The sequence below is a fragment of the Arvicanthis niloticus genome, chromosome X (genome assembly GCF_011762505.2).
Source record: "Arvicanthis niloticus isolate mArvNil1 chromosome X, mArvNil1.pat.X, whole genome shotgun sequence".
Lineage (NCBI taxonomy): Eukaryota > Metazoa > Chordata > Mammalia > Rodentia > Muridae > Arvicanthis > Arvicanthis niloticus.
In genome coordinates, this window is record NC_047679.1 from 111,157,150 (window position 1) to 111,164,637 (window position 7,488).

Sequence of the window (7,488 nt, forward strand, 5' to 3'; positions counted from 1 at the left end):
AAAAGCATAGCGATGTTAATGTTTCTCAGTTTCAGCCACAGCACACAAGACAGTAAGTGGGAACTGAAAAACGATGCCTCTGGGGAATAAGTTGTGGGACTAGAGAGTGGCCTGCAATTTACAGTAAATATTGTTCTTAGGACCAGAATTCAGTTCCCAGTACCCATACCCAGTGGCTCACAGCCACTTGTAACTCCAGCTCCAGGGGATCCAACTATTCTTCTGACCTCCATACATGTCCACATGCATATAAACAAAAAATAAATTGTGTGTGTGTGTGGGGGGAGGTAAGTTGTGTAGAGACAATGTCTCTAACCTAGAATGGGTCAGCAACACTCCAGAAGTGACTCTAACGCTGTTGGTATTTTAGAGCTCTAGAGACTCAGGGAAAGAGTTTTAGCATCTATTTTAGTGATAGCACAGGGAAGGGACTGGCTGGTCCTCTGTAAAATATCTATCATGGCTCACAGCATACATATGCTCTGAATTGCATTTTAAAAACGGGTACCCATTCAACCTTCTTCATTTTACACAACTATAAGCAGGGTATAAAAGTAGTTTTCCATTATTCTCTGAAGGAGGTTCTACAGAAACCTGTGAGAACATTACCAGTGAGTAGGTAGTCAAGCACGACCTGGCTGGAACACAGGTGCTCTTTCTCAGAAGAACTTCTGAAAATGGACTGGGAGGTGGGAGGCAGGCATGCAGAGAAAAAGATAACATAAAGTAAGCAGCACATTCTATTTCTGACTACAGAATCAAAATTACTATTCAAATTTTTAACACCCCCTTCAAAACAACCATAGTTCATATTGAATTCACAAAAAGGAAATTATTAAATATTGTATAGCAAGCAATGAATGCCCATTATTTTTCATCAAGACCCTTGTGGGTACTCTATCAGAATTTCTAAATGAATATATACCTTTACTACAAACTATCTAACTTAACACTGCACAGAACAGGCTGGGAGAGGTAGTACATACCTAAAACCCCAGCACCTAAGATGTAGAAGCAGGAGAATCTGGAACTCAAGGCCAGCCACAGCTACATAGTGAGGTTGAGGCCAGTTTAGCCTTCATGAAACCCAGTTCTCAAATAAACAGAAAACTAAAAACTAACCAAGCAAAAAGACCCATTACACAACATGATCCCAAGTGCATTCTACTGACCCAAATTATTGAATATTCGCATATTAGCTTTCTGAGACATTGAGATGGCTTTTACCATATGGTAAAAGCACTTGCCCTGGAAACATATCAACTATAATTCAATTTCCATTTCCCATGTTTGGGGGATGTTAGGTGAACCCTGCAAGTTGTCCTGATTTCCATATATGTGCTGTGTCATACATGTGCACATGCACATATACACACACATACATGGGTGAACACACACATCATAAAAACAACAAAAATATAATTCCCTTACTTAAATGCCTCACACTTTTCAAAGTAAACATCCAACAGACAGGAGGTACAATTGAGTTACAGGATGCTACCACTCAAAAACAAAATACATAAAACAGAAAGTTTTCTTTTTAAATCACTATATGAGAAGAATGATGGCAAAACTTAACCATATAAATAATATTAACAAATGAGAGGAGCCCACAAAATTTGCAGAAAGACAAGTAGCTATCAGCTATTAAGTATTCTAAGCTATAGATTCAATCCCTCAGGATATAATTTTTTCCTAGTCAAAAAATAACAGAAACAACTTAAGATTTAAACAAGCACACAATTACAAAAGCCATCTGAAAAGGTGAAATGAATATATCACATCTATAGAAGCCACTGTGCTGTTCCTAAACCTGTTCAACCAAGTCCATTATCTTTTCCCTGTTTTGGAGATGCCAGGCTATTGAGATCTGAGTATGCACTGGTGATACCACTGTTCCCATTTTAGCCCCTGGCACAAACCCTTCCTTAGTAACCAAGAATACAAGTGTATCACTGAATTTCCTCACTCTTAAATTGAAAACACCACCAAACCATAAAACCACACACAAGAGGGTTCAAAGGCAATAATTAACCAACTAAAATAAAAAAAAAAATCTGGTTTTAAGATTTTTAAAAAATTTAGCTGAGCCTCAAAGCATCCTGTAACATTATAAAGCTTACTGACCTTATTGTTTAAACAAATTTTTTTAAATTGCATGGTTTTTGCCTGCATGCATGCCTGTATGCCATGCATTCAATACCCAAAGAGGCCAGAAGAGGGCAGCAGATTCCTTGGGACTGATGTTACAGCCGGTTAGCCACCATGTTGGTGCTGGGAACTGAACACAGGTTCTACATAGAGCACTCAGCGCTCTTAACCGGAGACATCGCTCTATACTTGTGCCCACCTCGGGAGCGCTGGGATTTCACATATTCCTGCTTTACCCACTGCGAACTCAACCTAGATATTTTTTAAAAACCATTTTAATGAGTAAAGTAAGTTTCATTATATTTTCTTACACGCTGACTCTTAGGAAATAATAAATATAAATATATATTTATTCATATATATATTTATATATTTATATTTACATACACACATTACATTGTTCCCCTACATAAATTTGTACCATTATGGAAATATATTAGTCTGTAGATATCTATAAAGAGCATACTACATGTAACTAAGAACTAAAATAAAATAAATCTTAAGGCAGCGTCTAGAGGTTGAGGCTCTCTGTCTTTCCCAGTCCAGGCTCCCCATCCATCCGTCCACACTCCCTGTCTATGCTCCCAGACCACACTCCCCATACATGCTTACCGCTAATGTTCACAGTCTATGCCGTGCGTCTGGTCTGCGCTGATCCGGTCTGGTCCGGTCCGCACTGGTCCAACGTCCACACTCCTGGTCAAGGTTGCCAGTCAATGTGGACGCTCTCAGTTGCAGCTCTACTTCACCACTCCCAATCAACTACCTTGATGTCCCTTTGGTGTGGCTCAGGGACTTACGGGCCCTTCAGCTTTCCGGAGCGTAGAGTGTCTAGCACTGAACCCTCCAAAAGCTGAGGCAAAATGGAGGTCGAGCACCCTGTGAGCCTCCTTATATAGGCAGTTTATGGTCCCACCTCCATGGATCCAGATTGGTTGTGGCTAAGATGATTGACAGGGATAATGTTTAATCTCATCTTCTCTTTAACTAGAGAACATCACTACCCTAGATACTTACTCCTCATTGGTGAAAAGTATTTGCATTTAAGTCCTTCTGACCGGTAGGGGTTCTAAGAATTGTGGGAAATACAAAATGAACCCCACTGTGATGTAACTCATAATTCACACTCTGATTGGTTTAGCGCCAAATTTCAAAAAGAAAAAAAATGCCCGCGCTCAAAATGCGCCCTTTTATCGAGAATCCGTTCGCGCCATTTCTGACTTAGCCGTTAGAAATGTTTTTTTCACTTTTACTGAGAGTTTTTCCCCAGCCCTTTCTATCTTAGCCATTTAGAAATTATTCCCATTTATTAAGAGTTCTTTCCTGCCATTTCTACATGAGCAGTTAAAAAACAGTTATTCCCTTAAATCTAGAGTTCTTTCCTGCCATTTCAACCTCAGCATTTAAAAACAGTTTTTCACTGTTATTGAGAGGTTTTTTCCCACAGCCATTTCTGCCTTAGCCCTTAGAAACAGGTTTTCACTTTTATGGAGAGTTTTTCTCAAGCCATTTCTACCTTATTTGTTATAAACGGTCATTCCAATTTAGCGAGAGTTCTTTCGCGCCATTTCTGACTTAGCTGTTAGGAACGGGTTTTCACTATTACGGAGAGTTTTCCCCCAGCCATTTCTACCTTAGCCCTTTAGAAAAGGTTATTCCCTTTTATTGAGAGTTCTTTCCTGCCATTTCCACCTTAACAGTTAAGAAACGGTTATTCCCTTGTATTGAGAGTTCTTTCCGCACCATTGTGGACGGCCCTTAGAGACGGTTTTTACTTTTATCGAGAGGTTTTTTTTCCCCTAGCCGTGTTTCTACCTTAACAGTTTAGAAATTATTCCCTTTTATCAAGAGTTTTTCCCCAGCTATTTCTACCTTAGCAGTTAAGAAACGGTTATTCCCTTTTTTGAGTGTTCTTTCCCGCCATTTCTACTTCAGTGGTTAGAAATGGTTTTTCGCTTTTATGGAGCGGGCCCCCCAACCCCCATCATTTCTAATTTAGCCATTAGAATTAGTTTTTCAGTTTCATGGAGAGTTTTCCCCAGCCGTTTCTACCTTATTTGTTAGAAAGGGTTATTCCATTTTTTGTTGTTTTTTGTTTTTTGTTTTGTTTTGTTTTGTTTTTTTTTGAGAGTTCTTTCTTGCCATTTCTGCCTTAGCAGATAGAAACGGTTTTTCACTTTAATGGAGAGGTTTTTTTCTCCAGCCATGTCTATCTTAGTCTTCAGAAATGGTTATTCCCTTTTATGGAGAGTTCTTTCTTGCCATTTCTGTCTTAGCTGTTAGAAACTTGCCAGATGCCTGAATCCTGGCTGGTTTTATTGTGGGAAGGGGCCAGAGTACTGAAGGACATTGAGGGACAGTGTCATAAAACTCAAGTCCACCAGACTCAGATATTACACAGATTATAATTACCCAAATTTGTTAAAACTGCTAGCAGAGCCACAGTCTCTAAGCCAAATTAGAGACATGCCTTACCAATGTTGGTGGAAGAAATGTTTTTAAACGTGCAAAACCACAATTATTCTAGCATGCTGGAATTTACAGCTATGTGAGAAACTTATCTCCCTAGGTGAGAAACTGTCTCACACCCTTTGTGTCTGAATTAGCCAGGCATCACCAGTAGTATGTGCCTTTAATCCCAGCACTTGGGAGTCAGAGGCAGGCGGATTTCTGAGTTTGAGGCCAGCCTGGTCTACAGAGTTAGTTCCAGGACAGCCAGGGTTATACAGAGAAACCTTGTCTCAAAACAAAAATAAAAACAAAAAACAAACAATAAACCCCCAAAACACAACAAAGGTTAGTCATTTCACCATAGTTACACACTTCTGAGGACTGGGGAAGGTCTGAGTTTTCAGGAATTTAGGTGAGAAGTTGAAGTTTCATCAGCCATTCAAATAATGAGCAGCCAGCTAGATGAGATGGAAGCTGCCAGTTTTGCATGTGGATGAAGGAGGTAGTTCTGATGACACGGTCCTGCTCCCCAATTGGCTCTTGATTTGTCAGTAAAGAAATCCAGTGCCCAATTGTTAGGCAGTAGGTACAGGTGAGACTTTCAGGTCCCAGGAGAAAAAGGCAGATGCAGGGAAGGAGAGAAGGGTTTTTCTCCCATGCTTTGGAGGAAGAAGAATGCAGCAACCATGTGAGGTCTGAGGGAGAGCTGAGGCCTGTGACCACTACTATAGGCAGGTGGCTAGGAATGTTTGACAAGGGCTAGGTGAGATTAGCCACTGAAGTTTAGGGTAAGTGGAGAGACGGAGATTAAAATCTTAACAAGGGCACACTTTTCTAGGTGTGAGACAGTAACACTCAGCAATTGTGCCAAGAAGGCAAGTTGTAAAAGAACAAACTGTGTGAGTGTGTTTTACTGGAGGATTCAAGGGAAGTTAGGAAGGGGCTGGTAGCATGGCCAATCCCTGAGCAAAGGCGGCAGCATAAAACTACACACATGTGGAGGTTTGAACTTGTGTACATATTGACAAAATTCTGTAAAGCTCAGGTAAAAAAAAGCAGTAAGTGAAGCACATCTACCACATAACCAGTCCCTAGGGGTTTAAAAGTAAACTGCTAGCTTTTGAAAACAAGTTTGGAAAACCATTCAAAAAAGCTTGCCTGGACTGGTCAGAACCAGAAATTTAACCTATAAAATAATGTTTCAAAAGGGACTGGAAGAAACCACCACAAGGCCTGGAGACTGGGAGATGAAGTGGGAGAACCAGAGAATTGCATATGTACACCATGCATGGGGCATAGTGCACTCACTAAGTTTGGCTACTTTAGGCTTTTTAGATTTTGTTATTTTGTTTGTTCTGTTTCGGTTTGTTTTTCAAGATAGAGTTTCTCTGTATAATAGCGCTGGCTAGTCTCGAACTCGCTAAGTAGACCAGGCTGACCTCAGACTCAAAGGTCTGCCTGCCTCTGCCTCCCAAGTGCTGGAATTGAAGGTGTGCACCACCACCACCCAGCTACTTCAGTGCTTTTTGCTTAACCCATTAGAAGCCTTTAACATGAGACAACATGAAGAATTACACAGTTTGAACAGTACTGCTATGCAAATGTCTGAGCCTTCCTTACGAACAGCACTGTAGCTAGTACCAGAAAACCATAGTTTGAAAAAGCCTCCTAAATGATATAACTAGAGTTGCATGTGATGGTATAAATGGCCTAGCTATAGCTGTCATAACAGTACTGGCTCAGGCACCCATCCCAATAGATCAATTAAAGAAACAATATTTAATGAAATGAAGATTTTAATCAGGATGCACTGGGGAGAGGAAAAATAAGCTTAAGGATTAAACACAAGAATTGGGGCAGGAGAGCAAGAGATATGCATAGTAAGGACTCCAAGCTAAAATGTGTTTCCATTTATTTTCTTTCATGCATATGTGTGTGTACATGCATGTGCATATGTGTATGCATGTATGTGTGCAGGCAGGTACATGCATGCATGCACACACAGAGATCAATGAAAATAATAATCACCTGAGTCTGGAGACATGGTTCAGCAGCTAGAGTAGAAGCTGTTTTCAAGAGGACATCAGTACAATTTCCAGAACCAAGCATCTATAAGTCTAGCTTCCGCTGACCCAATGAATGCCCTCTTTTGGCCTCTGCAGGTACCAGATACAGGTAGGTATACATCAAGGTAAAACACCTATACAAATAAGATAAAATAATTTAAATTTGAAAACTCAACATAAGGATTTGAGTTTGATTCCCCAGTACTAACATAAACACACACAGTGAAGTACACGTGAAATATCAGCATTAGGGAGGCAGAGACTGGTGGATCTGTTGAGATTGTCTGGTCAGCTAGCCTGGCCTAGAGATCTCCAGGCTAATGAGAAATTATGTGAAGGAAAAAGGCAGATAGATAGATTTAGGAGAATGACACCTGAAGTTGACTTCTGGCCACCATGTGGGTGTATACATACATATGTGTACCCATAATGCACTCATACACAGACAAATAAAATTAAGAAAGCAATTATATTCACACAATGAATCTAAAAGAATAAAAGAACAAGATTCTTAGGAGAAAAAAATAAAATTCAAAGTTTATAGTCTGATAACATCCAAAAAATGAAAGTCAAATATATGTAAATGTGATAGAATCCTGTGTAAGAGGAAGCTGGGAACATATGAGTCAGAGGGGATGAAGAGCACAAAAAGAACAGAACCCGTTAAATCGTCAGGATTAATGCACATCGGAACTCATAGAGAATGAGACAGCATGCACAGGAATGGACAGCATGGATCTGCACCAGATAGGTTCCTAGAGCCAAAAGAAGATGTGGACATGTACCCCATCCCTAACACAAAAGCTATCTCCAATGAATA